Raw genomic sequence first — 16,061 nt, 5'->3', positions numbered from 1 at the left:
AGGCTGTTATTCATAATTGATGGCAACAAGTGTAAATGGAAGGGAGATGAAGGAGGACAGAAGAGAAAAGGAAAGCAATGGAGGAATGTAAAATCTCTAACTTAGGGCTGTGCTGTTGCAGAGAGAAGCTAAGAGCATGCAAGTGCCAACACGTGCCATTAAGCATGGATCTGATGGTGCACTGAGAACTATGAGTCAAAAATTCTGAGTTGCTTAAACTTGCCTGTAAATACAGATGGATCCAAGATAAGAAGGTGGAATTTCATTTGGAATGCATCTTGAATAAGTTTGCTTAGGAGAGAAATGCAATTATGAATATGAGTTTAATGCAAAAACTTATTGAAGTCCAGTAAAAGAACAAATCATTTTGATGAACAAGGTGGAAAAAAAATTAATTTCTGTTGGAAAGAGAAGCTAAGCTTCTCCAAGGTATGTCTTCCTGAAAGATAGTAAATTCGACATAACTGAAGGAAAAATGAGATAAAAAGTACAAAATTCTGCAGGTCAGACAGCTTTTGTGGTGAGTTAATGTTTCAAATCAATGACCAGAAGTGATGGGAAAATAATCTTTTGTTCTATTTGCTATTTTTCACTTTCCTGCACCTCTAATTCAGTTCTTCAAGGTTGTCACGGCTGGTTGTGGGGATAAGCTCCCATTACCTATTAAATGCTCCCAATGTCATGCTCCCAATGCCTCCAGAAGAAACTGTACATCATTAAAGACTCCTCACACCCTCTCCATGAACTGTTTGTTCTTCTGCCATCAGGCAAACGTTACAGGAGCATCAAAACTAAAACCACAAGGCTACTAAACAGCTTCCTCCCATAGGCAGTCAGACTGCTAAATAGCTGCTCTACCTGACTGTGCTTTGGACACTTTTAACTTGCACTGGACACTATAACTTGATTCTAACAGACATGTGGCTGTTGTGTTTTACTATGTATTGTTATATTTATTATTTAGTGTTGTGTTTGTTATGCTATGATTGCACTGTTCCTGGGAAACGCTGTTTCATTCTGCCCTGCAGAGCTGATGTATGGTTGGAATGACAATAAAGTTTTTTGAATCTTGAGTCTTCAGATAGCCTCTGACAACCAAGCCTAGCTCCTGGCCTTCATGTGTGGCTTAGATATTAAGCCCAGTGAAACCGTTCCTACTGACAGGAGAAGGGGCAAAGGTGGGTTACTGGTGCCTTAAAACCATTCGTTTTGGGCAGCTGGAGCTCATCAGCTGTGGTTGGCAGCTCGTCCAGGAGAAGGAAAGCTCTGATCGCAAACCTCCGCAGGCTTGCAGCTATACCCACTAGTGGGGAAGGCTTTTTATGGGAAAGCACTAAACCCTGAGGAAAAATCCACAGCTGAAGTCCCTAAGGCAGTCGGACGTTGGCAACTCTTGCAACGCTGCTGGTGCCGAGTTGTATCAGCTTCTGCTGTTTCTTTGAGTTCATCAGCTGCGTGGAGAGGGGGAGCTTGCTGTATGGGCGACAGCTCGCTCTGCATATCCTACTGCCCTGGCTTGCGTACTGACTTGACAGCTAGGATGTCACATCTATGTTCGACCTTGACCAATGGAGGGGTTCACCCACGCACTTTAAAGCGTACTTGTTTACTCACTCTTCCCAGTTTTGATGCAATGTCATTGACCTGAAATGTTATCTCTTTATCTATCTCTCTCTCTCTCTCTCTCTACAGATGCTGCCTGATCTGCTGAGTATCCCAACATTTTCTGTTTTTGTCATATTTTTATCATATCCAGTTTTGTTGCTTTAAACAGGCTCATCAGGGCTTGATGATAAGGTTATCAGAATGAAGAATGACTGGATTTGAAGCGGGTAGTGGTAGGAGAGAGAAGTGACATTAGACATCAGGAGTGTGAAATGAATGAGGGAGGGGTGGCTTTGTGCAAACACGAAGTAAGATTCTGAAGAGTCTTAGCTACAAAAAGATAAGACATAACTAATACTGACTTTGATATCTTCCTTTGATGTAAAAATGATTTTGTACTATTCACATCAAAATGTGTGCAGTAGTGCTTGCCCGTTTCTGCGACCTCCAGAAACAGAATCAGAACAGAGTTTATTATCACTGACATATAGAGTCATACAGTCATAGAACACTACATCACAGAGACAAGCCCTTCAGCCCATCTCATCCATACTGAACTATTAAGCTGCCTTGCCCCATCGACCTGTACCTGGACCATTGAAAGCTTCCAAACCCTCTAATTTCCCACTAAGTTTTGCTATATTAAATGCCCTCTCTTTTTGCTTTTATGCTGTCTTTGTCTTCCTCATCAGTCACAGTTGCCTCCTCCTCCCTGTAGAATACTATATCAAATCTCTCTTTATTCTTCAATGCTCTAAGGAATAAAGTCTTAACCTATTCAACTTTTCCCAATAACCCAGGTCCTCAAGTCCTGGCAACATCCTTGTAAATTTTTTCTGCACTCTTTCAATCTTATTGACATATTTCCTGCAGGTAGGTGACCAAGACTGCACACAATACTCCAAATTTGGCCTCACCAACATCTTCCACAACCCCAGCATAACATCCCAACTCCTGTACTCAGCACTTTGATTTGTAAAGGTCAAAGTGCCGAAAGCTTTCTTTATGATCCGATATATCTGTGATGCCGCTTTCAAGGAATTATGGATCTGTATTCTACTGCACTCCTCAGTGCTCTACCCCTCACAGTGTAAGATCTACTCTGGTTGGTCCTACCAAAATGCAACACCTCACACTTGTATGCATTAAATTCCATCTGCCAATTTTCATTCCATTTTTTCAGCTCATCTTGATCCCATTGTAAACTTTGATAGTCTTCATCACTGTCCACTACACCCCCAATCTTGGAGTCATATGTGAAATTAGTTGTTTTGTGACAACAGTACTCTGCAAGACTTAGTTACAACAATAAATGAATAATATAAAAGCAGAATGACAAGGTGGTGTTCATGGGTTCACGGGTCTTTCAGAAATCTAATGGTGAAAGGAGAGAAGATGTTCCTAAAACTTTGAGTGTGGTTTTAGGACTCCTGTACCTCCTTCCCAATGGGAGCATGCTTACATGGGTCATACATATAGTAAGACAATAGATTTTCTAGAACAGTAAATTGTCCACAAAGTATTCAGTTACACTTGGCAATCAGATTATTTCGAAATAATCAAATTAACAAAATTGTGATACTTTGCAAATGAATCTATGCCTGAGTAGCTATAGTAACAGGATTAAAGGCATTAGAGGTAAGTATAACAAATATTGACACAGTGTATTGAGTGGTGATTCTGCTTTAATAATACAGAATTGTCATGTCAAAACGCTCCCACCATGACCATCACTCGTGACGGACTTGCAACTTGCATGCATTTCTTAGATATTCTCCTTGAATGCTTTCTGTTTTTGGGAAAGACCAGACTATTATTTTTTATTTTCTTGGATATCATTCATATTCTAATTGCGCACAGTAAGCAAACATCCTACCAATGTCTTTTACAATGCGGTGTACAGTCTAACAACAAGTGATCATCTTAATTGCTTTTCTTGTGAGCATAAGATGCTGCTGGACATTGTTAGAGTGGAATTCTGTAAGCTTGACTCACTGATCTATTGCCAGATGGCGGGGGAGCTGCATGGCTTCAGTCATAGCTAGGACTAGGCCTCAAACTGCAGTGTCACCTGTTTACAGCAACCCAGGAAAGAAGCATCAGAGTCAGTGCCCTCCACTGGAGGTAGTGTGGCATGGCTTCCAAGGTGGAGTCAGTGTTGCCCCCCCAGTTTTCACTCAGCAGAAGACAAGCTGTATTGTGTTTGACTGCAGACTGCTGTAAAATTCATACACTCAGGGTCTTGGACTAGGTATTTTCTGTGTGTCTGTATTTTACTGATATCTTCTATGTGCTATATGTGCTTTGTGCTGTGTGTGGCTATTGGTACTGCAAATTGCACCTTGGCCCTGGAGTAATGCTGTCTCATTTGGCTTTATTCATGGGCATTCACGTATGGTTGAATGGCAATTAAACCTGAGCTTGTAATGTAGTGATACCAGTGTGAATTGAAGAGTGAAGGTGTTTGGGATTTACCTTCGGAGTTTTGGAACTACTTATATCAAATTTTTCTCCAGTAAATTGAGTACTTACATTCAGGTTTATGTTAGATTGCATTTCAATTTATTTATGGATTAACGAATAGCAAGTCACCATCTTTATTCTACTGTGTTGCTAATGTCCAATTCATTTTTATTAGCAATATTGAAAGTGGAATGCACTTTAATTGAGGGAACTTAGAATTAGTACAATATCTGTTACTGGGTAGGGACAATATAAAACCTGTGTCATCACCACAACATTAATAAACTGAAGATGAAAATCAACACAGAAAAATCACATTCATAGCTACTTATAAGTGTCTACGTTTGCAAGAGATCAGCAACTGAATAGTCAGAAGAAACTGGTGATTGGTTCTGCAGTCTGTCCACCTTCTGATCAGAAGCAAATTTAAATGGGAACATGAGGGGCTTTTCAACCCACTGAGTTTCTCTAACAGATTGTGTGTTGCTCCGGAAAGGAAGGGGGAAGAAGCCAGAATAAGAAGGTGGAGGAAGGGAGAAGAGTGCAAGCTGGCAAATGATAAGTGAGACCAAGCGAGGAGTTGACTGTTTATTCCCCTCCATGGAGGCTGCCTGACCTGCTGAGTTCCTCCAGCATTTAGTGTGTGTTGTTCAAGATCTCCAGCATCTGCACAATCTCGTTTCTAAGAAACAACACATTTAATTTACAAATTCAAATTCCAGGTAAACTCAGCCAAAATATCAATGCAAATCTTTATGACTGTGCCCCAGTGTAATAACCTGGAAGTGGGCGTGACTGTGGTGAAACCTGACCTGAGTAACTGTGAAACCTTTATTAACACTTCTAGTTTCACTACGGAAACTATCCCTATATTTCCTATTTTCCAAGTTCCTTCCTGGGCTCTCAATTAAAAGAGCACAAGATCATAAGAAGTAGGAGCAGAATTAGGCCGTTCAGCCCATCAAGTCAGCTCTGTCTTTCCATCATGCCTGATTTATTAACCCTCTCAACCCATTCTCCTACATTCTCCCTGTAACCTTTGACACCCGTACTAATCAAGACTCTATCAATCTTCACAATCTTCACTTGGTCTCCACAGCTGTCCCGGCCAATCATATGGAATTGTGAATTATCATGTGGAATACTGAGGCTTGAATGATTTTTCTCTGCTCCATGCTTACTGCTGCCAACAGCAGTCTGTGGTTCCCTGCAGTTTATTGGGAGGAGGAGAAGATGCAGTAACACAGCGTGCGCGGCCTCCGGTGAAAATAATATTGTATTTGTTAAATAGCGGCTGTGCACAACCCTGATTTGTTGGAGACAGACGTGAGAAGCACGGAGGAACACCTGGAGAAACTTCTAAAATGCCCGGTTGGCTGCCACTGCTACTGTGTGATCTGAAATCGCGAATCTCCAGAGAGAAGGCCCCAAATCCTCAGCTTTGCCCGTTGCTGGCAGCTGGGGCTAGGGTCAAAGTGCACGGCAGAAATGGTGCTCGGTGTCGGAGGGCTGGTCGGAGGCTTGAAGTTTTCGGATGGACTGAGAGTCGGACTGTGGTTGGGTGCTTCCAGGATGCTGCATCGGCAAGTTTGCGGCGCTGGAAGCTCATGGCAGGGAGAGTTTTCTTCCTTCTACCGTCTGCGTGAGATGTTGGGACTTTTGAGAGACTTTGAGGTTTTTTTTACCGTGCCCATGGTCTGTTCTTCTATCAAAGTACAGTATTGCTTGCACTGTTGTAACTATATGTTATAATTATGTGGTTTTTGTCAGTTTTTCAGTCTTGGTCTGTCTTGTGTTTCTGTGATATCACATTGGAGGAATATCGTATCATTTCTTGGTATAGTCATACTTTAATGATCCCAGGGGAAATTGGTTTTCCTTACAGTTGCACCATAAATAATAGTAAAAACCATAAATAGTAATATGTAAATTCTTAATGCATGCATTACTAAATGACAATAAAAGAGGGCTGCGTGTCCTCATAATCTAATCTACTCGAAGTATAGTGTAACACGTTAACATTTCTGTAAAGTTTCCTGTTTACTCATCCGGAAAAGGTACTTTTTAAGGGTTGGTGGAGCTTGGACTGAGAGCCACCTATTGATAGAGAGGACTGGAGATCGCATGATCTCAGCAGTGTTATAAGGAATATGTCAATGACAATTGGGTAGTCAGAAGTTAAGTGATTCTGTGAGTGATGAGCAATTCTGCGATCTGACCCATAAACAAAGTTAAGCTGATAACTTGGCCTCGAGTTAAACCAATAACTTTTGGTCATTGCATTGTCTTTTTCAGGACCACTGGTTCTGAAACTCCAGAACTAAGATCACGCACAACATGTTTGCCAATCAACTTTAGGTTTAAATCTGTGGCTGCTGTACTGAGCATGAGCACTGGTGTAAACAAGTGGAAGCTATTGCTCTGAAGGTATACTAGGATGATCGTGATTTTCAGTAAAATACCAAACATAAAAGAGAATTTGCCGACAGTTGTACATGGCGATCTATCGATTCTGTTGATTTTAATTGGCTAGAGCATAACGTATTAAGGGAACCAAGCAATATGTGATCTGTACAGGAATGTGGCAGTGAACTGGAAAATCAGGAGCTGAATGGTGTCTTCCTGCTTCCATTTCATACTTTCATGAGTTCTAAAATGATGTGTCGCTTCATGATTAGCCCCCTTCAGTATTATGTTATCAACCCACAGTAAGGCTGGCTGTTTATTCCCCTCCATCGATGCTGCCTGTCTTGCTGAGCTCTCCAGTATTTTGTGTGTGTTGTGCAGATAAATCCCAGTTCTCAAATATTCATGCAAGTTGAAATCAATCCTAGCAAAGTTAGCAGACATCCCACCTCTCCCGGAACTTCCGGGAGTCTCCCGCATATTAATAGTGGCTCCCTGATGCCCGCAAATTATATACAATATCACGGAAATCAATTTTTTTGAGAGCGAGCGAGAGAAAAGCAAGAGAGAGCGCGAGAGTGACCACGAGAGAGAGCGATCGAGAGAGAGTGAGCGAGAAAGCAAGCGAGAGCGCTTGAGAGCATGTGAACGACCACGAGAGAGAGAGAGAGAGAGAGCGCACCATGGCAGAGTGTTCCAAAAAAATATAAAAAGTACATCACCCCAGACTACACTAAAGTTTACCCCTGCCTAATAGGGGTCAAAAATAATGACAATGTTCTCACTGCACTGTTTGCAACAGTGACTTTTCTGTTGCCCATGGTGGGTTAAGACTGTAAAAGACATGTTGAGGTGAGTTTAACAGGTGTCATTTGTTCATTAGTATAGCTAACATTATTTAAACTAGCTGGTTAGCTGCTAAGGAGCTACTCTATTGCAGACATCCCACCTCTCCTGGAAGTCTCCCGCAAATTGATGGTGCTACCTCCCTGAAATGAGTTTTTGCAGGGTGGGATGTCTGAGTTAGCGTGATTTAGGCCATGGAAACAAATTAATCAGAGGCACACTCCTAATACAGAAAATTTTGTTTGGATTAAACGTTGTTGGATCTTTGACTGCAAAACTGCTAATCAGTATTTCAGCTCTGATTACTGTCAACAGAATGGAAAAGCACACAGGCCCCCAAGACATGCACTGTAGCAGTAATATTTTTATCTCGTCTCTCGTAGAGTATTATGTTGCTGTAAGTTAATTTACCTAGTTGGGAAACCAGGGATGTTTATTGTAGGTGGATTATCAATTGACAGACAGGTTTAACATTAAACTCAGATCTTTTCGACTGAATGACTGCAGGGGTTTGTCTAATCAAGAAAGAGCCATGGTAAGTGTGGAAATACCTGCATAAACATTTAGAGACCAAATTAGGTCTTAATTAAATTTTTGTGTCATAGGTGTCATGTATAACCTTTACTAAAATAGGAATGAGAACCCACATAAAATATCTATATATTCATCATTCCGCAATTGGGCAAATACGCACTCCTCTTGAATCAAACAGACAAATTTTTAATTCTGCCCCGATACTCATTTGGAGGGAATGGTGTGAATGATGGGGCAGAGGTAAACTGGTTGGGAGTTAACCTTGCAATCCCACACCCCACTATTTTCACTCCATCTTCATCACAGAGGAGAGTAAATGCATTTGCAATGTTGACGATTTACAGTGGTGTTACTGGGCCATGTGTTGTGACTGACTGAACTGTGCCACATGGAACCTGTAACTAGGAGATATAAAGGCATTCAACACAGCAGATCTTTTGGGAGGAATTTAGTTCTCCTCTCCTCACACAATGTTTTATACTTTTTAAACACAAAGTCAATAATAAATGATTAACTGCGGTTTTAATTATTATAAACACCTATTTAATTTTAACATTTTGAATACCATCAGGTCAGCTTTGAAGAATTACATATTTAAAATGGGAGCGCTTCATAATTAGCAGAACCTTTAGAATATTCTAGTAGCTTGTCTAAGAACCTCAAAGCACAAACTCTAGACACCAAAACTATACTCTGTTGACTGAGTATTGAAGAATAGCTTGCTAACTATGCAACTAGACAGAACACTAAGTTACAAAACAGACCTGTCATGGACTGTGAATTAACTGGCAGGGATATACCTTAATATAGGACTTGGCTACCTGATGCCTTCCCGATTCCATCCTGGATTTTCCAGTGGCCTCCAATGAGCATGAACATTAACCCATTGTCTTTTGTTGCATAGTTTCAATGCTACACTATCAGAATATTCCACCCCTAATAATTGGTTCAATAGCCTTATCAGTTGAAATTAAATTGTGAGCAGGATCTATTTCTTCAAAACTGGTTGTCTCTTTAATTAATATTTATTTATCTATTTTATTTATGTAGAGATATAGTATAGAATGGGCCTTTCTGGCCCTTTGAGCCACGCAACCCAGCATCCCCTGACAAACCCTAACCTAATCACAGCACAATTTACAATGACCAATTAACTTACTCATACTATGGGAGATAACCGGAGGACCCAGTGGAAACCCATGCATTCGACAAGGAGGACGTACACAGACTCCTTGCAGAGGATGCTGGGATTGAACTATGACACTATAATAGCATAGCACTAACCGCTATGCTGCTGTGGCACCTATCTGTATCCATAATTTTATAACTCTATAAAAATCATTGACACCATGCATGTCACATTGACTGTAGGCCTGAACAGCGGCCCTCTCCCCATAATTTTTGTCAGATTTAGAAACATAGAAAACCTACAGCACTATACAGACCCTCCGGTCCACAAAACTGTGCCGAACAAGTCCTTACCTTAGAAATTACCTAGGGGCTACCCATAGCCCTCTATTTTTCTGAGCTCTATGTACCTGTCCTGGAGTCTCTTAAAAGACCCTATTGTATCCCTCTCCACCACCATCTCTGCATAAAAAACTTACCCCTGACAGCTCCTCTGTACCTGCTACCAAACCCCCTCGTGCTAGCCATTTCAGCCCCGGGAAAAAAACCTCTGACTATCCACACGATCAATGCCTCTCATCATCTTATACACCTCTGCCAGGTCACCTCTCATCCTCCGTCGCTCCAAGGAGAAAAGGCTGAGTTCACTCAGCCTATTCTCATAAGGCATGCTCCCCAATCCAGGCAACATCCTTATAAATCTCCTCTGCACCCTTCCTATGGTTTCCACATCCTTCCTGTAGTGAGGTGACCAGAAGTGAGCACAGTACTCCAAGTGGGGTCTGACCATGGTCCTATATAGCTGCAACATTGCCTCTCGGCTCGTTAATTCAATCCCATGATTTATGAAGGCCAATACACCATATGCCTTCTTAACCACAGAGTCAACCTGTGCAGCTGCTTTGAGCGTCCTATGAACTCGGACCCCTAGATCCCTCTGATCCTCCACACTCCCAAGAGTCTTACCATTAATACTATATTCTGCCATCATATTTGACCAACTGAAATGAACTACTTCACACTTATCTGGGTTGAACTCCATCTGCCACTTCTCAGCCCAGTTTTGCATCCTATCAGTCCTGCTGTAACCTCTGACAGCCCTCCACACTATCCAAAACACCCCCAACCTTTGTGTCATCAGCAAATTTACTAAACCATCCCTCCAATTCCTCATCCAGTCATTTATAAAAATCACGACGAGTGGGGGTCCCAGAACAGATCCCTGAGGCACACCCACTGGTGACTGACTTCCATGCAGAATATGATCTGTCTACAACCACCCTTTGCCTTCTGTGGGCAAGCCAATTCTGGATCCTCAAGCAATGTCCCCTCAGATCCCATGCCTCCTTACTTTCTCAATAAGCCTTGCATGGGGTACGTTGTTAAATGCCTTGCTGAAATCCATATACACTACATTTTTGTGGCAAAAAAAACAATTACTTTCAGTACGCTAGATGAACTCAGCAGGTCGGGCAGCATCAGTTAGAAATGATGAGTCGACGTTTCGGGCCGGAACCCTTCGTCAGGACTGAAGAATGAAAGATGGGGAAGGATTTGAAGAATGCTTGTAGCTTCAGTTGAAAGACCAGTAATTTGAAAGACAAAGGGGTGGGGTGGGGAAGCATTGGAGTTTTTGTTTGCTGTGTCCTTGGCTGACAAGATCAGGTGTGCTGCAGCTGCCACCAGAATGACTCCTTGGGACTCCCCTGCACCAGACTGTGTAGACACACATCTCCCCACCGCCCTTTGTCCGTCACCTTCCCTCCCAACCTTTACTAATCTTGCTAAGCCCATTTTCCACCAGTACAGACACCTGATCTTGCACCAGTTTTGAAGGATATACTCTGGCATTGACATCAATTCTGCTGCCTTTGGACAGGCGTGAAGGTCAAGGTGCACAAAAGAGACTTGGAATTTGAAGAGTTTACCACTCTGATTACTAATTTAGTCGTCCCCCTTTCATCATAGCAATCAGAATAGAATGGTTGCTAACTTTGAGCTATTTCTAAACTTGCTGCCAATTACATGATGCGCAAAATACCCACGGGAACTTTTAGGCTAAAACAGGCTTTGAAATTGTTGTGAAAAAGCTTTTATAATAAATTGTATGTTATGTTTATATAAACCAATCGAAAAGCAAGGGGCGATCCTAAATTCTGCATCATGATGCCAAAAAAACTTGTGGTAATGAAACATAAAGTAAATATTATATGGAATAAGAGAGTATTTATCTGTACCATTTGTTTAATGTTGAGTCCAACCATTTATTGCCCAGCAAAATAAGATAATGTTTCTAGAAATTGTACATGAGGTCAAATCCAAATATAGTCTTTTATGGAAAGAAGAGATTACTATAAATGTCTACAAACATTGCTATATCTAACTTCTAAATCAGAATCAGGTTTGAAATCACTGGCATATATTGTGAAACTTGTTGTTTTGCAGCAACAGCAGTACATTGCGATAATTTAAAATAAATATAAATTACAATAAGAAGTATAGGTTAAAAATGAAATTAAATATGTAGTACAAAAAGAAAGCAAAAAAATAGTGAGGTAGTATTCATGGGTTCATTGCCCATTCAGAAATCTGATGGTGGAGGGGAAGAAGCTGTTCCTGAAGCGTTACATGCTTGTCTTCAGGCTCCTGTACTTTGTCCTTGATGGTATCAATGAGAAGAGAGCATGCCCTGGGTGATGAGGGTCCGTAATGATGGATGCTGTCTTCATGAGGCATTGCCTTTTGAAGGTGTCCTTGATGCTGGCGAGGCAAGTGCCCAAGATAAGATGGAGCAGGCTGTATTTATAACTTTATGCAGCCTTTTCCATTTCTGTGCAGTGGCCCCTCCATATCAGGTGTTGACGCACACTGTTCCCTCTCAGCTGCGCACGTGTTTGGCGTTTGTTACCGCACAGATGGAATTGTATGCAGCTAAAAAAGAGTTTGCAAAATGTGAAAAATTTTCTTTGTTGTACTGTATTTTATTATGCCCTTCAATTAATAAATAAAAACAGAAGCATGTGACTTTTCAATTTTCATTCTAACTGCTCATTGTATCTATATTACAAAAAGAACATTAAAAGTGCCTTGTAGTTTTCAGGACATGTAAGAATTTCCTGCTCCGAGCAATGGTTGGTCCACACAACTGTAAAAAAAAAGAGGGAACATTGGTGATGAAACCAGTTAGAATGCTCTCCACGTTACACCTGTTGCAATTTCAATAATCTGGTGACATACCATGTCTCCTCAAACTCCTAATGAAATATAGCCTCTGTTGTAAAAAACAAATTCTGACTGAGGTTAGAGACAGAATGAAACACACGTCAGCTCTGGCAGGGTTTGCAATCTGCACCTTTCTACAAGGCGATATTTAATATGCATTGGTGCGATGCATTAGTCCTAGATGAGCTCAACGCATTTTATACACGCTTTGAAAGGAAGGACGAAACTACACCTGTACAAATCCCTGCAGCACCTCACGGCCATGTGATATCTGCCTCAGAGGCCAATGTCAGAACCTCTTTCAAATGACTGAACCCTCGCAGGACATCAGGCACTGATGGTGTACCTGGTAGGGCTCTGAATACTTGTGCCAGCCAACTGGCGGGAGTATTTCAGGACATTTTCAATCTCTCATTTCTATAATCGGGGGTTCCCACCTGCTTCCAGGGGGCAACAATCATACCAGTGCCCAAGAAGAGTAGGCAGAGCTACCTCAGTGACTATTGCCCAGTTGCACACAGATCTACTGTGATGAAGTGCTTTGAGAGGTTGCTCAAGACTAGAATCAACTCCTGCCGAAGCAAGGACATGGACTTGTTGCAATTTGCTTATTGCCACAATAGGTCTACAGCGTATGCAACCTCACTGGCTCTGCACTCAACCTGGGATATAGTGATAACTATGACAGGCTGATATTTATTGACTACAGCTCAGCGTAACTCAGTTCTAATGAACAAGCTCCAAAACCTGGCCTCTGTACCTCCATCTGCAACTGGATCCTTGACTTCCTCAACAGGAGACCACTCTGTGTGGTTCAGAAATAACATGTCCACCCTCTCTGATAATCAACACTGGTTTACTTCAGGGATGTGTGCTTAGCCCACTGCTCTACTCTCTCTATACCCACGACTGCATCACTAGGCACAGCTCAAATGCCATCTATAAATTTGCTGACAACACAACTATCGTTGGCAGAATTTCAGATGGTGGTGAGAAGGTGTACAGGAGCGAGGGCTGGTTGAGTGGAGTTGCAGCAGTAGCTTTGCACTCAACAGCAGTAAAGCCAAGGAATCAATTGTGAACTTCAGGAAGGGGAAGTTCAGGGATCACACATCAGTCCTCGTCAAGGGATAAGCAGTGGAAAGGATGAGTAGTTTCAAGTTCCTGTGTACGAGCATCTCTGAGGATCAATTCTGGGCCCAGCATAGTGGTGTAATTACAAAGAAGGAATTACAGTGCTATATTTCATTTGGAGCTTGATGAGAATTGGCATGACAACAAAGACACTTCAGATTTCTACAGATGTCCTGTAGAGAGCATTCTAACTGGTTCTGTCATTGTCTGGTATGAAGGAGCCACTGCACAGGATTGGGAAAAACTGCAGAAATTTGCAAACACTGTCAGCTCCATCATGGGTAACCATCATGGCCTCCCCAGCATCAAAGTCACCTTCAAAAGTCGATGCCTGTGAAGGATGGCATCCTTCACCAAGGGCCCCCATTACCCAGGATGAGCTGACTTCTCATTGCTACAATCAAGGAGGAGGCACAGGAGACTGAAGACACACTCAACGTTTCAGTAACAGCTTCCTCGCCTCTGCCATCAGATTTCTGAATGGACAATGAACCCATGAACACTACATCAGTATTTTTTCCCACAACACACACAAAATGCTGGTGGAACGCAGCAGGCCAGATAGCATCCATAGGGAGAAGCACAGTCGACGTTTCGGGCCGAGACTCTTCGTCAGGACTAACTGAAAGAAGAGATAGTAAGAGATTTGAAATCGGGAGGGGGAAGGGGAGATCCAAAATGATAGGAGATGACAGGAGGGGGAGGGATGGAGCTAAGAGCTGGAAAGTTGATTGGCAAAAGGGGTACAAGGCTGAAGAAGGAAGAAGATCATGGGATGGGAGGCCTAGAGAGAAAGAAAGGGGGAGGGAAGCACCAGAGGAAGATGGAGAGAAGGCAAGGAGTTAGTGTGAGAGGGAGAGAGAGAGAAAAAAAGAGAGCGAGAGAAAAAAAAGGAAAAAATAATAAATAAATAAATAAGGGATGGGGTAAGAAGAGGAGGAGGGGCATTAACAGAAGTTAGAGGAGTCAATGTTCATGCCATCAGGTTGGAGGCTACCCAGACGGAATATAAGGTGTTGTTCCTCCAACCTGAGTGTGGCTTTATCTTGGTAGTAGAGGAGGCCATGGATAGACATATCAGAGTGGGAATGGGACGTGGAATTAAAATGTGTGGCCACTGGGAGATCCTGCTTTCTCTGGCAGACAGAGTGTAGGTGTTCAGTGAAACGGTCTCCCAGTCTGCGTTGGGTCTCACCAATATATAGAAGGCCGCACCGGGAGCACCGGACGCGGTATATCGCACCAGCCAACTCACAGGTGAAGTGTCGCCTCATCTGGAAGAACAGTCTGGGCCCCTGAATGGTGGTGAGGGAGGAAGTGTAAGGGCATGTTTAGCACTTGTTCCACTTACAAGGATAAGTGCCGGGAGGGAGATTAGTGGGTAGGGATGGGGGGATAAATGGACAAAGGAGTCACATAGGGAGCGATCCCTGTGGAAAGTAGAAAGAGTGGGGGACGGAAAGATGTGCTTGGTGGTGGGATCCCGTTGGAGGTGGCGGAAGTTATGGAGAATTATATGTTGGACCCGGAGGCTGGTGGGGTGGTAGGTGAGGACGAGGGCACCCTATCCCTAGTGGGGTGGCAGGAGGATGGGGTGAGACCAGATGTGTGTGAAATAGGAGAGATGCGTTTGAGAGCAGAGTTAATGGTGGAGGAAGGGAAGCCCCTTTCTTTAAAAAAGGAGGACACCTCCTTCGTCCTGGAATGACAAGCCTCATCCTGAGAGCAGATGCGGTGAAGACCAGAGGAATTGCAAGAAGGGAAGCTACGGAGAATTTTTTCCTATTGTTTTTGCACTACTAATTACTAATTTTCTTTTTTTATCTATACTGTTTATTGTGATGTATAGTTTTTATTATTTTGTATTCCAATGTACTGCAGCTGCTGCAAAACAACATATTTCACAACATGTGCCAGGGATATTAAATCAGATTTTGATCTTGATTTGTGCTTCCTTTGTAATGGCATCAATGTGTTATCACCAGGATAAATCTTCAGAGATATTGGCACCCAGCAATTTGAAACTGCTCACCCTTTCCAATACTGATCCTCAAAGGCGACTGATATACGTTCCCATGACTTCCCCTTCCTGAGGTCCGCTATCAATTCCTTGATCTAACTTAATTAAACTTTCAGTTTAATTTTTTTCTGTTCATGAGTAAGGAAGTTAGAATACCAAAGTCACTGCCTGGTATGGAAACACCAAGGCTCTTGAATGGAAAATCCTACAAAGTATAGTGAATATGGCCTAGTTCATGATGGGTAAAGCCTTCCCCTCCATGGAGCACATCTACATGAAGTGCTGTCATAGGAAAGCAGCATCCATCATCAGGGACCCTTACCACCCAGATCATGCTTTCTTATCACTGTTGCCATCAGGAAGCAGGTACAGGAGTCTCAGAACTCACACCACCAGGTTCAGGAACAGTTATTACCCCTCAACCATCAAGCTCTTGAACCAGTAGGGATAATTTCATCCAACTTCACTTGTCCCATCATTGAACTGTTCCTAAGACCTATGGACTCACTTTCAATGACACTTCATCTCATGTTCTCAATATTTGTTGCTTATTTATTTATTGTTATTATTTTTATCATTTCTCTTTTGTCTTTTAGTTTGTTGTCTTTTGCCCATTTATTGTTTGTCCGTCCGCTCTGTTGGGTACGGTCTTTCATTTGTTTTATTATGGTTTTTGGATTTACTGAGTATGCCGGCAAGAAAA

At 42.3% G+C, this 16,061-nt stretch overlaps 1 protein-coding gene across 2 annotated transcripts in view; it reads left to right on the top strand.

Moving 5' to 3' along the window:
- kita (KIT proto-oncogene, receptor tyrosine kinase a) overlaps nt 1-16,061 on the top strand; it is a 78,023-nt gene that overhangs the window by 18,632 nt on the left and 43,330 nt on the right. The window lies entirely within an intron of this gene.

Source organism: Mobula birostris, chromosome 3 (genome assembly GCF_030028105.1).
Source record: "Mobula birostris isolate sMobBir1 chromosome 3, sMobBir1.hap1, whole genome shotgun sequence".
Classification (NCBI taxonomy): Eukaryota; Metazoa; Chordata; class Chondrichthyes; order Myliobatiformes; family Myliobatidae; genus Mobula; species Mobula birostris.
The sequence above is the reverse complement of the archived record's forward strand: the minus strand, read 5'-3'. Positions and strand labels throughout refer to the sequence as shown.